The 20,778-nt window shown below is 45.1% G+C and overlaps 1 protein-coding gene and 1 pseudogene across 2 annotated transcripts in view; both read right to left on the reverse strand.

Moving 5' to 3' along the window:
* The window catches only part of TANC2 (tetratricopeptide repeat, ankyrin repeat and coiled-coil containing 2), a 2,475,706-nt gene that overhangs the window by 94,553 nt on the left and 2,360,375 nt on the right, over nt 1-20,778 (reverse strand). The window lies entirely within an intron of this gene.
* LOC147716959 (Nuclear RNase P) lies at nt 16,798-17,078 on the reverse strand (annotated as a pseudogene).

Here is a 20,778-nt window from a genome sequence, read left to right on the forward strand (position 1 = left end):
GGTCTTCTGTACTCACGTCACCCTGTCCCTGCAGAAGTTCTTTGGCGTCCAGGTCCATCTCAAGCTCTGAATCAAAAACCAGGATGGAGAAGGCCTCTTCCTCCTCCGCTGCTTATACAATATCTTCTTGACCGGACTCTTCGCCGAAGAAATCCGATGTGTCTTCAAAGCTATGATGCTGCATCTCTCGACGTTGAGCCAGACGATTGCAAAGGGTTTTCTTCGACCGAAATGATCTGCAAGTGTTGCAGTCTTCTTCTTTGTGGTCCAGAGACAAGCACAAGTTACACAACTGGTGTGAGTCAGTCAGTGCGCGGATACTTTGCATGGCACTGAAGACAGAATTTGAAAGGTGTCCGTTTCATCGACGGGAGCAGCCCGACAGGGTTAGGCCCGAAGACCGTCCACGAAGCTTTCCGATCAAAAAGCAGATTTTGTTGACTGAAACAATATGCGGATATGTGGGAAATGCATGCGATACAATACCATCGAGGCTAGAGAGTATTGCACTCCGAGGGGAACCCAAAGAACGGTTTCGAACCTGAGTGCAGTGATACACATCCGAACCAGATGTGGGGAAAAAACCAATCTAACCATGGAGTCGATGCCTATGCGCACTATCACCGAAAGGAGGAGTCACCTTACCTCGTGACTAGGAAAGATATCTTCGAAGAAAAACAACTTGCAAACATCCAGACCCAACACTAGATGGCAGGAGTATGCAAATCATGTATATCTACAGCACACATGCCTCGCACATACAGATTATCATGAGCTGCCACCAAATGAAACATGTGGGGAAAAACTTTATGAACTGAGCACCTAATTAAGAAGATTGGATTCAAATATCCTGCAGTCTCAATATTATTATTGGGCTACTTTAACACTCAAGTTTCTGTTCCAGAAACTTCTGATGAGTTACAGCAAGCCAAATTTGACATACATACCAAGCCAAACTTCTTTGATCAGTAAAAGTAACTGTGAGGGTAGTAAGTTACGTTGAGGACTAAATAAACCATAATCAATGGGAGGATTCCAGGGATAAAGCCGCCAATTATACTTTTAATAAAGGTAGAACACCGTCACTTATTAAATATATTCAAAAACGAAATGGAAGGTGCACACAATCAGAGTCAATTCGTTCCATTTGCCTTTTAGGAACTTCGTCAGGGCGAGTTAATGTAGTTTGAGCTGTCAACAATTTTGGACAGAGAGGTAAGGATCAGTGGTGAATACCAATTGCGGGTCAGAATCGCATAACCTTTAGGCTCCCTTCGATTCCCGCAATGTCGTTCTCCAAGTCACTTCGGGACGCCACTCGTAGTGGGACTGCGGAGAACGAGCACCCTACTACAGGTGCTCTGTGGTTATTGCCACGAACACCGAGCTACACTGCGGACTGGTGGCGGTTACTTCTTCACAACTCCTCCACCTTGGAGAACGACATTGCGGGAATCGAAGGGATTTTCCTGACGGGAACCACTAGAATTTCCGTAGAAGAAAGATTCAACCTTACACATCACCTGACCGTGAACTTGACTTTAGTCTTTGTGAACTTCAAATATGACCTTAAGATACCGGTTGGAATAACCTAAGTTCGCCCTGTGTGGGCATCATCCTCACAAGCCTAAAGGTTATGCGATTCTGACCCGCAATTGGTATTCGCCACTGATCCTTACCTCTCTGTCCAAAATTGGTGACAGCTCAAACTACATTAACTCGCCCTGACGAAGTTCCTAAAAGGCAAATGGAACGAAACGCGTTGGCTGTGCCTATGTCTGATGAATACCATTGAATAATAAAGAAGAAGATACTTTGATACACGATTTCTATTGACTGATTGTGTGCACCTTCCATTTCGTTTTTGTATATCTTTGACCTATACACCTAACGGTAGCAGGTGTAGGAAGAAGTTTGAACCATCCAAAATCAAGAACTAAAGGATCCGTAGTGCTTGACCTGGTCTGCTGCCTTGGTCTTTTGAAATTTTATTAATTATATTGTTAGATCATAATTTTTCTATTATTAGCATTATGGTGGTGGGCGAGCAGATAGGAGTAACAACAGAACCATAGAATCGCTTCTACATTATCATGTTAACAATAGGGAAAATTGTGGAGTGTATTAACCTCTGTCCCAATTTCAAAAAGATCCATTCTGTTTCGCTGTATGAGATGGAAGAAAAAAACAATCAAGGAAATGTTTGGTTGATTGTTTTGCAAAACGTAATAAAATATGTTGTTAAAAACCAATAGGGAAAATTGTTTAAACAGCCAGTGTATTCACAGTAAGTACCCAGGTATGATTGTGTGGTCACCAAAATGTAAGGGGCCAAAGTGAAAAATTGATTACGTGTCACCGGCTTACATTGCCCACACACTTCAAGAAATAACAGTTGATTATGAAAAACTAATAGAAGAATTATGATTAATAGCAAACAAAGCTAAGACTAGTACATACTAAAACAGAAAAATCAAGTCTAGCAATAGACAATGCATGAGAAAGAAACATGGGTTTAATATATAACACAATTCTATAGTGTAAAAGAAGAAGAAAATCTCATAGATCTGGAGAATGACAGCAAACATGAAGGTAAAGCCATACCAAATGTAATGCAAGATCTGTCACGACACTGAAAGATGTTGCATACTTGATTAACACCTTGGCTGCTTAAGATATTCTCCTGCTGTGCTGGACCATAATAGAAATGGGTATGGTCATGACGAGCTCCGCTCGTCATAAGCACACGAGCACTGTGCCTCATGACGAGCTGAACTCGTCATGAGCACCGAAGGGGTTAAGGAGCATCTATTAAAACTTCTTGCTGAGAAATATGGCCTACTTAAGGGCCAAACTATGTATGTGACGTACACAGACTTAACAACTGCATTTGATACTGTTAATCAATCATGTCTATGAAAAAAATAAATAGGTGGGTTATCTTTCTGGGACTATTGAAATGAATAAACTACATGAGGGGTCATTGATACAGATCGAATTGGTAAGCAATGACTCACTGGCAAAAATTGAAAGGTTAAGGAAAGATGCATATTGACACCTCTCATTCTCCATAGAGATTACTGATGCCCAGAAATACTTGCAAAAACAAAAGTTGATGGACAGAATGCAGCACAATGTCATACATTCACCCCAGTACAGAGATCTGGGCCTAAATCAATCGTTTTTTTGCTCACCATGCCATTCCAGTTTGAACCCACCCATATGCAAATCAGTCTTGACCCTGTGCCCCATGGGAACAGTCCAGCCCGAACTGCCAAGCTAGGACTTCCCTGAACTGAAAAACAAGTATCCTAGGACCGGTTTCGGGCTTTCAGCCCTCATCAGCCAGGATAGCTTAATTCCAGTGGCATGTAGAGCACGGGACCCACGTCTGAGCATGCCCGTCTCATTCGGGGGGACAAATGCAAAAAGAACAGGTGAAGGATAGAATGCAGAACAATGTCATACATTCACCCCAGTACAGAGATCTGGGCCTAAATCCATCGTTTTTTTTGCTCACCATGCCATTCCACTTTGAACCCAGCCATATGCAAATCAGTCTTGACCCTGTGCCCCATGGGAACAGTCCAGCACGAACTGCCACACCAGGTCCTCCCTGGACTGGAAACAAGCATTCTATGACCGGTTTCGGGCTTTCAGCCCTCATCAGCTAGGATAGCTTGATTACAGTGGCATGGAGAGCACGGGACTCACTGGGGGCGAGCGTTTGATTTGCTCAAGCGCTCCGTCCATCATCCCCTTTGGTATCGCTTTGTTCACCCTAAATTGGCAGAGTATGCCCAGACGTGGGTCCCTTGCTCACTTTGCCACTGGATCCAAGCTAGCCTGGCTGATGACGGCTAATTAGCCAGAAACCGGTTCCAGGATGCTGGTTTCCAGTCCTGGGAAGACATGGCTTGGCAGTTTGGGCTGGACTGTTCCCATGAGGCACAGGGTCAGACTGATTTGCATATGGCCATGTCTGAACTGGGGTGGTGGAGTGAGCTAAAAAATGATGATGGATTAAACCCAGATCAGTTGACTGGGGGTGAGTGTTTGATTTGCTCAAGCGCTCCGTCCATCATCCCCTTTGGTATTGCCCAGAAATACTTGGCAAGGGACGGGTCATTTTCACCAAAACTAGGACAAGAATATTTGGCCTACATATTCTATGCAGATGATACAAAAAAGTCAAAGCAATGGTCTTTGTAAAATGAACTAAAGGGACAAAACTAAAGTGGGGGTTGAATGACCAACACATGGAAACAGTGTGAGAATAAAAGTATGTGGGGATGATTTTTAGAAGTACCCTTTATTTCAAAATACATTTTGAGTCCCAGAAGCAAAGATGTTCAGCAGTGGCTGGAGTTCTTGCACAACTAGATCTGGAACTGGACCACAAATCAGCAGAGGTACTAAGGGAGGCCTGTAACATATAACAAGCATTTGCAATGCAATAGGTCTTGCATTAGTAAAACTTTGAGCTATTGACATTGCAAATGCTAATGTTTGTCAAAATGAACAAGTTACTTACCTTCGGTAACGTTTTTCTGGTGGATATAGTATCTGCCTGTGGATTCCTCACCTTGTGAATATCCCCCTGCGTAAGCAACATTCGGAAATTCTTTTTGTAGCTTTGCGTCGACGTGGACGACGTCACAGAAGCACGGCACCGTGCGCGGCGCCGCTGACGTCACAGACTCCATAATAGGCCCACATTGGCATGATGACATCAGTTCCGCCCTTTTTTCCGTGCCTTCGAGGCACACGCACGGTTCAACGACAGTAGATATACACACAATGTACATAGTACCAAATAATCAAAATAACACTCACAGTATGTAGCCAATGCAGGAAAGCAATTATAATAACACATTTCCTTTGCCAATAAAATATTATCATTACAGTAAATCAGCGGGTGGGCCAGTGAGGAATCCACAGGCAGATACTGTATCCACCAGAAAAAGCGTTACCGAAGGTAAGTAACTTGTTCTTCTGATGGATACATCTGCCAGTGGATTCCTCACCTTGTGAATAGAGTCCCACATCAGTCCCCACTCCCGGAGGAGGGTGTCCACACTCCTATACCAGAAAATCCTGGAGGACAGAACGCGCAAAGTGGCTGTCCCTCCTCACTTTGGAATCCAAGCAGTAATGCTTCGCGTAAGTGTGGAGGGAACCCCAAGTCGCTGCTCTATAAATGTCACCTACAGGTACACCCCTAGACAAAGAAGATGTATCAGACCTTGCTCTAGTAGAATGAGCTCTTAAACCTTCAGGAGGTTCCTTACCCGCCAGAGAGTAGCATATCTTGATACACAAGACAATCCATCTCGACAGTGTGCTCTTGTGCACTGCCTTGCCTCTTCTGGCTCCAACAAAACCAACAAAGAGCTGGTCATCCACTCTGAACTCTCTGGTTCTGTCCAGGTAGAGCTCACCGCCCTCTTCGGGTCCAAGCGGTGAAGTCTCTCCTCCTCCTTTGAAGGGTGAGGGAGAGGATCGAAGGTAGGAAGTGTAATGGACTGCCCTAGATGGAAGGGAGCTACCACCTTAGGCAGAAAAGCAGCCCTGGTCCCGAGTACCATTCGTTCAGAATGAATGGTCAAGAAAGGGGGCCTTGAACTAAGAGCTTGAAGCTCACTTACCCTCCTTGCCGAGGTAATTACAATCAGGAAGACCGTTTTAAAAGACAACAGTCTCAAGGGACACTTGTGCAAAGGTTAAAAAGGTGAACCCATCAAGAAAGTAAGTACAAGGTTCAAGTCCCATAGAGGCACAATAAAGGGAGTGAGAGGAAATTTATTTGTAAGGCCCTTAAGAAACCTTAAAACAATATGAGATTTAAATAAGGACTGCTGATCCGGCAGGCAAAGGAATGCCGACAAAGCCGAAAGATAACCTTTCACTGTAGCTACAGCAAACCCTTGCTGAGCCAAAGAAAGCGCAAACTGAAGAATGTCAGACAATCGAGCCTTCAAAGGATCAATGGATTTCTCCCCACACCAAGAGACAAATTTGGACCACCTATAAGAGTAGATAGACTTGGTGGAATGACGCCTGGCTGATAAGATGACATCCACCACATCATGTGGGAGAGAAAAAGAATTCAGGTTGCCCCGTTCAATCTCCAGGCATGAAGGTGTAAGGTCTGGAGGTGGGGGTGTAGAACCTGCCCCTCCATCTGAGAGAGGAGATCTGCCCTGAGAGGGAGACGGAGCGGCGGGCATGAGGAGTGGTGGAGAAGATCTGTGTACCACACCCTTCTTGGCCAATCCGGGGCAATCAATATTACTTGGGCCCGATCTTGGCGAATCTTCCTCAGAACCCGAGGAATCCAGGGTATGGGAGGAAACGCGTAAAGGAGTTTTGAGTACCAACTCAACTGAAACGCGTCCTCCAAAGCTCCCTGCATAGGATACTGGAGTCTGCAGAATGACGGGCAGTGAGCATTCTCATAAGTGGCAAATAGATCCACCCGAGGAGTCCCCCACGTCAGAAAGACGTGACGAACCACCTCCGGATGAAGCCTCCACTCGTGATCGGCTGAGAACTGCTGACTGAGACTGTCTGCATGCACGTTCAGAACTCCGGCCAGATGATTTGCCATCAGACAAATCCGATGGCCCTGAACCCAGGACCAAAGACGCAGAGCATCTCTGCAAAGGCACCGCGACCCCACTCCTCCGTGCTTGTTGACACACCACAACGTGGTAGTGTTGTCCGTCAGGACTTGAACTGACTGACCACGAAGGGAAGGGAGGAAGGCCTTCAGCGCTAAAAGGATTGCCTGCAACTCTAAAAGGTTGATGTGAAGCAACCTTTCCTCTGGAGACCAAAGACCCTTGATCTCCAGATCCCCCAGATGAGCACCCCACCCTAGAGTGGATGCACCCGTTATTACTGTGGCCACCGACGGAGGAAGATGGAAGGGCCTTCCTTGAGACAGATTGCCCTCCACGTTCCACCAAGACAGATCTGCTGCAGCCTCTCTGGAGATCCTCACTGACTCCCTGAGATCTCCGTTGTGCTGATACCACTGCCTGCGGAGCACCACTGAAGTGCCCTCATGTGCCAGCGTGCATGGTTGACCAACAGAATGCAAGAAGCCCTCAGACCAAGCAGACGAAGGACCTTCAGGACTGGAACGACCGCTCCATTGTAAAACAAAGGAATCATTTCCTGTATGTCGCGAATCCTTTGAGGAGGAGGGAATGCCCGACACACAGTTGTATCCAGTACAGCACCTATGAACAGGTTGTGCTGGGAGGGCACCAGGTGAGATTTGGGTACATTTATTGAAAAACCCAATCTGAACAACAACTGAGTTGTGACTTGCAGATGATGGAGCACCTTCTCTGGGGCTTCTGCCTTGATCGGCCAATTGTCCAGATAAGGGAAAACTGGTATTCCTGATCTTCTGAGATGTGCCGCCACCACTGCCATCACCTTGATGAAGACTCGAGGCGCAGAAGTAAGACCAAACGGAAGGACCGCAAACTGGTAATGCTGCGAACCCACCATAAAACGGAGATACTTTCTGTGCGACTTCAGGATGGGGATGTGGAAATATGCATCCTGCAAGTCGATCAACACCATCCAGTCTTCTTCCAGCAGCGCTTGAAGAACCTGTGCAAGGGTGAGCATCATGAACTTCTCCTGCTTTAGAAAGAGGTTCAAGATATGGAGCCACATCTTTAGAAGGGTCATCCGTGACAGAGGCTAACACCCAATCCGGAGACAGTTCCAGACCACTAGCCTCCCTTGACAGTTCCAGACCACTAGCCTCCCTTAAGTCATCAAAGGAATCCTCTGATTCTTGAAGCTCACCCTCTTCCATCTCGGCTTCTCAGTATCTTTGCTCCTCCAGAAGTCGCTGAGCCTCACGCCTCGACCTCTCCTTGGGGAACGGCGTCGGCGGATCCCGAATCGCCTCCGACGGGGCCGGCGTCGAGCTAGGAGCCGGTGGACCAGGCCGCTGTTCTCGAGGTCGGACCGGAACCGGTGCCGGTGAGGAAGGCATCGGCGTCGAAGGCTTTGGTGGCACCGAGAAATGCCAAGGCGGTGTCGGAGCCGGCATAAATAGCATGAACGGCACCGGAGCATTAGACTGGGGAACTCCCAGGTTAAATGCCATCGGACCCATGGGACCAGCTGGTGCTCCAGAGGGGTACAAGGCTCTTGTATTGACACCATACATAGCATTTAAAAACTGTGTAGGGTCTCGTCTTGGGCCAGGAAAAGGAGGGTATGAACCCACAGGCTGCTCTTGAGGAAGCACCGGATTCGCCTCATCTTCAGGTTGGTGAGCCGGAGTCGTCAAACCCTCAGGCAGTGGAGCCTCTTCCTCCTCTCGAGCTGGAACCGATACGGCGCCGGAGAGGGATTCGACACCAGAGCCGGTCAATGCTCCGGCGACTCCTTGGGCGTAGCTTCACCTTCTGGATCCAGAAACTCTGGAGAAGGAGATATATCATATTTCCGATGTCTTCTCACTGGCGATTTCGGTCTCGAATCCGAATAATTCCAGAATGGTGTCGAGAACCATGCTTCCTCTTCTTATGCTTCTTTTTAGTCGAACTGGAAGCATGCCCCGATGACGACCTCGAGGGCGACTTCGAACGAGACGTCGACCTCCTTCGATCGCGACCTCGAGCTCTTCCTGTCCTTTTTACCTTTCATCTTGGCAACCAAGAGCTTCGCCTCTCTCTCACGAAGTGCCTTGGGATTGATTTTCCTACAGGATGGACACCCTTGAACATCATGGTCTGAGCTCAGGCACCAAACGCAGTCTTCATGCGGGTCCGTGATCGAAAGCATTTTCCCGCATTCACCACACGGCTTGAATCCGGTCTTCTTCGATGACATATCGACTAGAGAAAGCGATACAAGAAAACCAACAAACAGTAACAAAGTTACTATCAAAGCAACAGAGGATCCCTCGAAAACCGTTAGCATCAACGACGCGGAAAAGAGGGAACTGATGTCATCACGCCGACATGGGCCTATTATGGAGTCGGTGACGTCAGCGGAGCCACGCACGGTGCCGTGCTTCTGTGACGTCGTCCACGTCGGCGCAAAGCTACAAAAAGAATTTCCGAATGTCTCTGACGCAGGGGGATATTCACAAGGTGAGGAATCCACTGGCAGATGTATCCATCAAAAATTATTTTTGGGTTAAAAAAATATCCCGTCAGTAGCATAAGCATTACAAGATATTCCAAGAAGCAAGGAAAGGGTGCAGTACCTAATGTGGCCAATAGAGGTAACTTCACAACTACACAGGGACACTTAGTAATTGCCTCTGGTACTGCACCCTTTCCTTGCTTGGTGGATATATTCATTTTACTTATGCTACTGAAATTAATTACAGCACAGTACATGCCATGTTAAGAGTTTATGGTCAACCAGCATTTCCAAGAAAGAAGGCCCTCGTTGCAACTTTAACAGCCATGCTTCCTCCTAGACCCGATACTTAAGTAGCTATTTGCTTACCCTGATTAAAAGCCCATTTCCCTGTAGGATGTAATTATCTGCTGTGTAGTAAAAGTTTCATGTAAGGGGCGGGACTTAAAATGCGCATATTTACATTAATGTATTGGGGAGAGGCACGCATATGTGATGAATGGTTTCTAATGCTACCTGTATGGCTATCGCCGTATGTCAGGCAGTTATTGTGCCGATATATTATGTGCTCATTATTCTGCACTCGCGTGCCGTCGTCACCAGCACATCCTAACTTGCAAGGAAGGCTCCTGATGATTGGGTTTCCTAAGCGGAAGTAAGTATGGAAAGCATGCACAGGTGTTATGAAAAAAGCAGAGCTAGCCAGGGAGTGCTGGGAACTGGCTCTTCATCAGGGAGGATGGGAAGTGAGAGTGCACTTCACATGCCAGGAACATGCGTAAACGGCAGCATGTTTGTCGAATGGCAAGATACCCTGCTGTAAACAAAAGAAAGTTTATCTTTTCTGTAATAAAATGAATTAAACAGTGACGCTTCTTTGTGCCAGCTCAGCACTGCTTGGAACTAATTAAATCTGGAAAGAATAATTTGTAAACTTTAAAAAGTTGATAATAAGCAACTGGAAGGAGAAGATGGGGCTGCGTAAAAAGGTCAAAACAATGACAAGTGGCAATTGTGTTCAGATGGCTTTGGTGGGGCTAATTAATAAAAACATTGTTAAACATTGAGGATTATAGGTTTTATACATAGGACGTGCGATAGTCACGAAGTAGGGCTGACACTTGCTTTGCTCAAAACACAAACAAGGCGAGGCGAAACTGCTTGAAGGCGGTATTGTAAGCAGGCTTGACGGTCGTTTCTATTTGTGAAAGAGACATTCCTTTTAGTCAAGAATGGTGTAGATTTCACTGCTGATTCGTCCCCTTATGAACCATTCCGGACTCTGCGTGCCGATCCATGAAAATGAAAAATACCTTGTTTTACGCCCCTATCAGGTGTTACTAAATGGTAATGTGCGTGTATATGTTTTATAAGACAAAGCCAGTGAGATAACAGGAGGTTATCGCACCTTTGAAAGCAGATACTTCAGTGGTTGTTAAAGCGTGTAGACTTTGTTTATGTTGGATGCATGTTATCATGCTTCTTTTATTGAGAGCTTGAAGAGCACCCCTGACACATCTTACCAATCGCAGGGAGGTCTGGGTGGGTGAGATATGCATTTTACGATAACTAGGGTTAAGGGGCTTTCATTTATTTACTGAAAGATCTGTGACAGGAAGTAGTCAACATAAATAACCACCTGGATACAAACTAAATTGTCGTCCTATGCCTACTTTGTACAAACATGCAGGTAGGAGCAGGAAAAGAAAAATCTGGTTGCATTAGAGAACTTTGCAGAGTTCTGTAAGAAGTGCTGAGGCTGCAAGAGGTGGAAGGTGAGTACTCCACAAACTGACCCGCACTTTTGCCACAGTTCTGGGAGGGGTAGTGGAGGGCGGTACGAAGCTGAGGTGGAAGTGGGAGAAGCATGGGCTGAGTGTTTTGTTACAGTTCTGGACGGGAGTAGTGGAGGGCGGGAGAAGTTAGTGCTGAGTGTGCTGGAGTTCCGAGGATGGGAGGTGCTGGCAGATTACCATTTAGGAGGAAGGCAATTTAGTATTTGCACTTCGGGGAGGGCGGAATTTTCACGTTTTCATAGTAACAAAAATAGCGCCTGCAATCTTAAAGACAGGAAATGTTGCAGCAAAAGCAGATCTGCTTTGAGTCAAGCCTCCGGGCGTTTTCTTTCAATTTATTACTTTTGGTACATCTGTGGCACCCGCTGGATGTTTAAACCTAAACCATGGTGCAGCCATTGTGTAAAAAAAACAACCAAATACATATAAAAAGAAAGGCATGGGGCAACGTTCCGCAAATAATAAAACAAAGGTGCCTACACCCTTTTTCTTGCCCAGGCGTGCATGTTGTCTACATAAAAACAAGCCACTCAAATCTGGCTCCAATTTGGGGGTCTCCGGGGCGCCCCCCCGTGTTTGAGTGATAACCTTTCGATACCCCTGAGAGAGGGGGGATACTGAGATGGGGAGATCTGATGGCCGGCGGGGTTTTAATACGGTGGGATAAATTGTTTGAAAGGGTCGGCCCAAGGCTATCAAGGTTTAAATATATACAACTTGTAAGCTGGTCTAGAGAGCTCCTTCAAAAGAATGCACTAGTGGGGAGGTGTAGTGTGCTAGAACAACAACTGGTGGAGAAACCTCAGGGGGGCAAAGAGGTGGCACATTGGTATTGGATAATCTTGGAGGAGGTGGACGGAGACTTTGACCTTCCGGACGAACTGTGGGCAGAGGATATGAACCTTCAAGGGGAAGAATGGTGGTCAAGATCATTTGCTCTTCTTTATAAATCTGTCAAGCCTGCATGGTTGAGGCAGAATCACCTGTTCACAGTACACAGAGCCTATTGGACACCACAAAGGCTGGCAAAGTTTCAAGCTGGTAAATGTTGTAACAAGTGTGGTCTCCAGGGCGCATCAGATGTTCACACGTTCATGGACTGCCCTCCAATCAAGGCTTTTTGGGCAGAAGTTCTGCTTACTTTGGGCTCGATACTCAAGGTAACCATACCCTGCACACTAACACTGATAATCTCTGGGATGGATGATAATGTTATGTTATGTTATGTTAATATTATTTTTATAGCGCACAGCTGCCCCAGCAAAGGGGCGTCCTGGCGCTTAGACAGGTACTATAACATAACACACAAAAAAGAAGAAGTGGGAAGCGGCTACTCAGAAACAGGGAACAAAAAAGTTTTAATAGCACGCCTGAAGGCGGACAGGTCGTTCAGAGCTCGGATGTGCACCGGGAGCGAATTCCACAGCCCCGCAGCAAGCACCCGGTAGGAGCGGCCACCCATTCTACTGAGTTTAAAACGGGGGCAGACTGCCAGATGATGAGTCTCTGATCTTAACGATCTCGAAGGGATGTAGGGAATAAGCAAGTTGGCAAGAGCCAGCGGCGAAGAAAGTTTCATGATTTTAAAGGCCAGACAGAGCGCTTTAAACTTAATCCTCTGTCTGACCGGTAACCAATGAAGGGCAGAGATGGTGCCCGAAACAGAACAATGTCTGGGAAGACCAATAATAGCCCGCGCCGCGGCGTTTTGTACCCTTTGAAGCCTGGATGCCTCAGCCTGGTTTACCCCTAACATCAGCGCACTTCCGTAGTCCAGCCGGGATAACACCGAGGCTTGGACCACGAGCTGCCGGGTGGGAGGGTCGAAGTATTTCAGGACCGGCCTTATGCCTCGCAAGATACCGTAGCAGGTGGCTGCAACCTTCTTCGTGTGACCTGTGAAGGTGAGCGCAGGATCTAGACAGATCCCTAGGTTTTTCACTTCGAAGCTGGGATGGGAGTAATGCCCAGCTCTGGAGGCCACCACTGGTCTCCCCATAGCTCAACATGTTTCCCCAGGACCAACACTTCAGTTTTAGTGGCATTCAACTGTAAGCAATTGGTACGTAGCCAACTCGCTACTGCCACAAGTCAAGTTCGGAATCTGGGGGCCTCCACTTCCGGGTCTCCACTCAGTGTCACCGCCAGCTGCGTATCGTCAGCATATGAGGTCATCGTCAAACCCCACTGTTTGACGACTGCAGCTAGCGGTTTCACATAGAGGTTGAACAAGGTGGGGCTCAACGAGGAGCCCTGTGGGACCCCCAGGTCCAAGGGATGAATGGTGGATTGGCAGGGTGGTATAGCCACTTTAAAGGTTCGATCTGAAAGGAAAGATCGAAACCACTGAAGAGCGGTTCCTGCTACTCCAGCTTCCTCGAGGCGCTGAATCAGTATACGGTGGGACACAGTATCGAAAGCAGCGCTCAGATCTAATAACAGGAGCGCTGCTGTACGTCCAGAGTCAAGCACCAGGCGTAGATGCTCGATAATATGGAGCAAAGCGGTCTCGGTACTGTGTCCTGGCCGGAAGCCATTTTGGCTGGAGTCCAATATCTGATTACGGGCAAGGTGATCAGACAAGATCGAGTTGACATGGGCTTCGGTAACTTTAGCAGTCCAAGGCAGAAGAGATATGGGGCGGTAGTTCTCAGGCAAGAGGGGGTCAGAATTTGCCTTCTTTAAGATAGGGGTGACTACCGCCTGCTTCCATGAGGAAGGGACCGTCCCAGTTGACAACGATAAGTTGATTAGAGTGCGTATTGGAACTCTACACAGCGGGGAAAGCGTACTGATAAGAGCTGGCTTCAGCGGGTCCAGCGGAGAGCCTGATTTAACGCTGAGGCTAAGTTTGTCAAAGTCCTCAGTAGTCAGATCAGGTAGGAAGGTCAAAGTCTCATAGCCCATAGAATTAGGGTCAACTAACTCTGGATCCGGCCGGCAAGGGTCAAATCCTCGGTATATCTTCTGCACTTTCTCCAGAAAGAAAGCTGCCAGGTTCTCGCAGTGGGAGTCAGTGCAGATCTCTGCCGAGGTAGCTCTTTTGTTCATAAGGTCTTTCAAGACCTTGAATATTAGTTTAGAAGGGTTAGTGCTGGCTTGAAATTGCTGAGCATAGAATGCGGCCAGAGTCCTGCAAATTGCCCTATGATAGGACTTGAGTTTGGCAAAGTACAAGGTTTTCAAGACGGGATCGTAAGATCTTCTCCAGTCCCTCTCCGCTTTCCGGCAGATTTTTTTAAGCTCGGCAAGGGAGTCATTATACCACGGGCTGGGTACCTTCGAAGGACCTTTCGACCAGCGCAAAGGTATAAGGGAATCAAGAGCGTCTGAAATCCATGTGCAAAACAATTGGTAACCATGATCCACATTCAGAAAAGCGCTCAGGGGTTTCTGCTCCAGTAGTCTATAAAACTCCTCAAGGTTAAGCTTGTGCCAATGTCTTTTAAGAGTAGGCCTATCCACAGGTTTAAATGGCTTATCGTGAATTGGGCAGAAGACTTCCACCAGCAAATGATCAGTCCATCCCATCGACACCGGGTCAGACACCTTCACCCTCTCAAGAGTGGAAAAAAAGGGATCGAGAATATGACCTCCAGTATGAGTGGGAAATGTAACTAGCTGGACAAGTTGAAGTGCTTCGAGATCTGCAAGCAAGGTGTTAATGGCTGTGGACGACCTGTTGTCAAAATGAATGTTAAGGTCACCCATGATGTTAAAGTTAGCACAGCCAGGCGCTAAAGAGCTTACCATATCGGCAAGAGCGGACTTGAAGACTGTATCATTGCCAGGTGAGCGGTAGATGAGAATGCCGCTGAACGTAAAATGATGGCTAAAAGCAACTTTGAAGAGGGCGCTTTCACAAGCAGGCAACCCAAGAGCTTTCCATTCAGCAGGGAAGCAGGATTTAACAGCCATGGCAATACCACCTCCTCTCGTAGTCCGATTCAAAGTAAAGATCGTGTAATCCTATGGGAAAGTAAGATTCAGGATAGCAACATCCAAATCCTGAAGCCAGGTTTCGGTAAGGAGAAAAAGATCAGGGTCGTCTTTTTCAATGAGGTCATGTATGAACTGGTGGTGTTTAACCAGTGACCTTACATTTAAACTCCAAATCCGAAGGCCCCGGTCTGCGATGGAATTGCGCTTGATCGGGGTGATATCTTCCAAAGAGCGGATCTTAGTCGGACTATCTAGCGACCAACCCTTACAGGCGCAGACATCCGGGCCAGATAGGGGGTCTACAGGATCACATATGCAGACCGCAATCCTATTCCCAATAGATAGCAAATCTGCCCGAGTGTAGTTGAGCCTTGGTAAAGCGTGCATGATGAAAATAGCAACTAGTGAACAGAGCCCTACCACGTCTTGCGCTTTCTCGTCGCTGACGGGCGCAGACGGGCAGGACTCTGGCATGACTCAGGCTAAGCGAGGGCGCCCCACCTGCGCGTCCTGCTGCGCGGGAAAGGGAAGCTTTAAATAGGCGGTCCAATCCCAGCGCGAGCGCGAGGACGCTCCAAGATGGCGCCCGTAGATGGAATTAGGAGCCCAAAGCAAGATGGCGCCTACACAGGACCACCCCCGGGACCCGGACCCGCCAAAGCGGCGGTGATGTAACCTTTTAAATGCGGTGAGAGGAAGGGGAGCGAAGCCCAGCCTAATCCTGCTAAAAACAGGGGAAAAGTGAAAAATAAGAATAAAATGAAATACACAACCAGGGCGAGTTAAAAGCTTAAGCGCCAGCAGCAGCGCGTGCGCAGCAGTGCCAGTACCTGTCAAGGCTGTAAGGAAGGTGAATCCGCCTTAAATAGGCGGTCCAAGCCCAGCGCGAGCGCGAGGACGCTCCAAGATGACGCCCGTAGATGGAATTAGGAGCCCAAAGCAAGATGGCGCCTACACAGGACCACCCCCGGGACCCGGACCCGCCAAAGCGGCGGTGATGTAACCTTTTAAATGCGGTGAGAGGAAGGGGAGCGAAGCCCAGCCTAATCCCACTAAAAACAGGGAAAAAGTGAAAAATAAGAATAAAATGAAATACACAACCAGGGCGAGTTAAAAGCTTAAGCGCCAGCAGCAGCACGTGCGCAGCAGTGCCAGTACCTGGCACAGCAAGGCAGTTGCTGTTTTATGCAATTTTACTCGCTCGGCGACAGATATGTAAATTTTGGGTCGATTCTAAGGCGCCAACACATGCCAGTTGGTTGTCATCTCTACTTGAAACATCAAAGGTCGATCTGGCTAGAACTTGTGGAAGTAATAACCTCACATTTTGGAACTTTTTGATTTCTTGGTGTTAGTGCACCGGGTTTTTTTTTTTTTTTTACCCCGGGACCTATGATTATGCCTCCAAACTCCATGGTCCACTTTGGCGGTTTCGTTAGATATGAGCTGGGCCTCGCGGTAGTTCTTACCTTGATGGAGTCTGGGATGGGTCTCGCAGGCTGTCATTCGCCACCAAGGCCTCAGTAAACCCAGAACTAGTCTCCCGCCAAGCTGGTGCCCAAAGTGGTGGTGGTAATGTGTGCGTTCCATCCCTGGTCGCACGAATAGGTGGTTGGCTATATAGTCTCTGGTTAAGAGGTACAGGCAAATGAGGACAAAAAAAAAAAAAACAAGCCACGTCCAAAGCCCGTGGCTGCACCAACACTACAGCCTGTGATAAATGTGACAAGACAACAAATTAACTGAGAGCCAAGACAAAGTTTGTCTCTGGTTCTAAGAGCCCATAAACGATCCGTGATATGAAAAAATATTTGGCACGCAAATCATGCAACAATGGTCTAATATGATAAGGTGTCCTACTTCTCCGCTTTTAGTATGTAATAAAAGTTGAAGTTTTAAAGAACCAAATACCATTCAATAAAAAAGCGGGAGGACACTAGTTTGAATTGGGTTATGAGGCGCTTTAGCCTCACCTCAGCCATTGCACTCAGAGGGGGAGAGCCGCGAACCACTTCCAATGCCCGGAGGGGGTTAAGAATCAGCGAAAGCCAGATACATAGTCACGCGTCTCCTGCCGCCCCCTTTGGGCCCGAGTCTCTGAAAGCTCACCTCCCTTTTCAGGGGATGCCCTGCTGGAGCAATTACCGGCTCTTGTATAAGACCTTCCCCAAGGTACTTGAGTGACAGACGAACTCCGCATGTGGGATATTGTGTGGAAATGTACTAAAGATGGACAATATATGTTCTAAGGGAATGAAATACAATGTATAAAACGCGTACTACCAATTCGCAAATTGCCGGTTTCACCATGAAAACCGCTAATAGGTCGGAACTCCTAATCTGTAAATCAAGCTCTAATGTTAAAACTTTACCTTGCACCAAACCTCGCATCAAATCATGGACAAGTTGGATTGAAAGGTATCTTCGCCTAGAGGAACAAATAGCTTTCAGTGTGCGGTGTCTTCTGTAAAGCAAAAGTGCAACGTTCAGTAAATAACATTAATCACCTAACTAGAGCAGAGTCAGATTTCAATGGACGCTCTTTAGTCTGATGACCAAGGTATGATCATATCTAGAATTCTATCTTCCTCCAAGAAATAATAAGCATTAAGAAATGTGCTTAGTCCTTCTTTATTTAAAAAAACAGTGGTCCCTAGTAGTTCAGGGATCTTCGCAAAAATGATAGACATACGATCAATAGTGAGTATGACCTTTGTCCAGCCGGACAGAATTTTTAATTAAAGAGAATTGCAAAGATAAAGAGGAATTTTTTACAAAGTGGGTACATCCAGTAACCCATAGGGGACAAGACAAAACAGGGGGATAGGGTTAAAGCGAACAAGGGCGGTCTGTACTAGTAGTTAAGTGAACAGACAAAAATACATTTCAAAGCATCATTGTATTCAATTTCTACTTTTCATTATACATATGACGCTATTATGTCAACGACGTTTCGATGCCTATTATGAGATAAATGGCATCATCTTCAGGACAGAGAGTTAATATGCTTGTCTTGAAAATCTTAGACACTTTGTGTGGCCAGTTTTATGGTCCAAACAATGTCTATTTCCGGGGGCTGGTGCCCAGTATCAAAGGACGTTGAGCGAGGTACTCAATTATCCGAGCATATTAATCGATTATTTTCCAAATCAGGGCAAGAAAGCCCCTTCATAGGAGACCGGACAGATTGTGTCTCATTCCTGGTTGGGTTGCTCGGTGGCAATTCAGGATTCAGATGGGCGGGGATCGTCCTTCTTTATGGCAGACACACTGGTGAAAATGGCAGCAAAATGGCCACATTCGACTTAAACAAGACGTCAGCGGTTCTTTTATTTAGTTGCTTCCCTTTGAAATGGATCCAAAAAAGAACAAGCAAGTGGTGCGCGCGCGAGCCACAGCAAGCCATGTTGTTTCAATTATCGCGCCCGTGTCTGGGTACGATAACTGAAATCACATGACGGCCGGTGCGCGTAATAGACACCAATAGGCCAGGGGCAGGACAATGCGCCCGACATTGGCCAATTGCGTGCTGTCTTTGATAAAAAGACGCACGCAAAAGCCAATAGCGTGCCCCAAAAGGAAAAGCACACACATGAGCATGTGCGATTCCTAGGTACATTTTCAAACCCCCCTCAAGAGGTCTCTCGCTGCGCGAGCAATGCTGTGCACTGCAACGCAGGCGCGAGACCAAATAAGATTGTCTACTGCTGTATGGGAGGAATATAGCAGATGGAAAGATGATGAAATGTGCTCAGCTAACTGAAATGCATAAATTGAATAAGTGGCTTAGCCTCCCAAAGGGCACAGAGAACTGTGCTTTAAGGTTGGACCTTGGCTTGATGAATATAACATTTAGATACTTTAAAAAATGTTTTAATTATTGGGATGGTATTTTAATAGCTACAGAAGGTGCAGAGTGGAAATATCGCCGCAAAAATACTGTAGGACAGAAATATTGCTGCAAAAATATTGTGGGGAAGAAATATCGACAACAAAAATATAGTTGACAAGAATATCGACTGACAGGTAAGTAATATCGATTACATAAATATCTTTGTAATAAATATAGTTTACAAAAATATAGTTTACAAAAATATTGATTAATTAAAAATCGTATGTATTTCAGTGTTTTTAATGAGAATTGTTTGTCATTTTATTATAGGTTTAAGAGTTTATCTAGTTATTAATTTATTTTGAGTTTAATTCTGCGTTTTTAGTTCTGTAGCGGGTTTATAGTGGAATAGGCGGGAAGTAATACATTTTATAAAATGTATTGAATAATTAATGTTTTAATTGATTAATTAATACTTTAATAATTAGTTAATTATTTTCAATCAGTCAATAAATAATTAGGTTGTTTAATTTATTTTAGGTGTGTGTTGTGGTGTTTATATGTGTAAATTGTGTGAAGGGTGGTAAGTAATTATTTTTTTAATTGATTAATTATTAAATTCTTTTAAATTAATTACCATTAATTAATTTGTAATTATTAATTGTAATTGTGTAATTATTTTAGGTGTGTGTTTTGGTGTTTATATGTGTAAATGGTGAGAAAGGTGGTAAACAATACATTTTTAATTAATTAACAAATACATTAATTTTCATTAATTAATTAGTAATTATGAAATTTAATTGTGTAATTAATTGTAGGTGTGTGTTGTGGATTTTATACTTTTAAATAATGTGTAATTATATTTTTATCTTTATTATTAATATATTTCAATTTATATATTAATTATGATAATATTGGAAATTAAATTTAATACAAATGTTGATGGTTTTATTTTTTATTGTTTTGGATTCCAGCTTGTTACCTACTGTTGCACTCACTGGAATGGGAATAGTAATTTTTACCCCTTCGCTATCCAACGCTTTCCCTACTGTTGCACTCACTGGAGTGGGAATAGTAAATTATACCCCTACGCTATCCAACGCTTTCCCTACCGTTGCACTCATTGGAGTGGGAATAGTAATTTTTACCCCTCCGCTATCCAGCTCTTTCCCTAGTAATGCACTCACTGGAGTGGGAATAGTAATTTTTACCCCTACGCTATCCAACGCTTTCCCTACTGTTGCACCCACTGGAGTGGAAATAGTAATATTTACCCCTCCGCTATCCAACGCTTTCCCTACTGTTGCACTCACTGGAGTTGGAATAGTAATATTCACCCCTTCGCTATCCAGCGCTTTCCCTACTGTTGCACTCACTAGAGTGGGAATAGTAATATTTCCCCCTACGCTATCCAGCACTTTCCCTACTGTTGCACTCATTGCAGTGGGAATAGTAATGTTCACCCCTATGCTATCCAGCGCTTTCCCTACTGTTGCATTCACTGGAGTGGGAATAGTAATTTTTACCCTTTCACTATCCAGCTCTTTCCCTACTGTTGCACTCACTGGAGTGGGAAAAGTAATGTTTACCCCTTCGCTATCCAACGTTTTAACTACTGTTTTTTATTTTGTTATTAGATATATATGTATTTTTTTTTAATAGTTTAATGTGTTAATTAAATATAGAATATTTTATTTTAAATTATTTATATTTGTGATTATTTAATTTTTATATAATTAAAAAAGTTTATAAATTAAATAAAGATAATAGTTATTAAAATGTATTAAAGTAAATATATGTATATGTACACTGTTTATATTTAATAAACTGAGGTTTATTTGTTATAATTAGTTAAAATATATATTAAATTTAATTTCTTTTGTTAATATTAATATTATTTTATTAATTTACTTTGTGTTATGTTATTTTTTAAAGTCAATATTTTTTACATCTATATTTTTTCCATCAATATTTTTGAGTCGCTATTACTGTACTTACCTATTTAAGTATAGGGATTCGATATTTTTGTAATCAATATATTTTTTTTTGGCCTCATTCTCCACCCAACTAGTTCCATTTTAC

This window comes from Lissotriton vulgaris, chromosome 5 (assembly GCF_964263255.1).
Source record: "Lissotriton vulgaris chromosome 5, aLisVul1.2, whole genome shotgun sequence".
Taxonomy (NCBI): Eukaryota; Metazoa; Chordata; class Amphibia; order Caudata; family Salamandridae; genus Lissotriton; species Lissotriton vulgaris.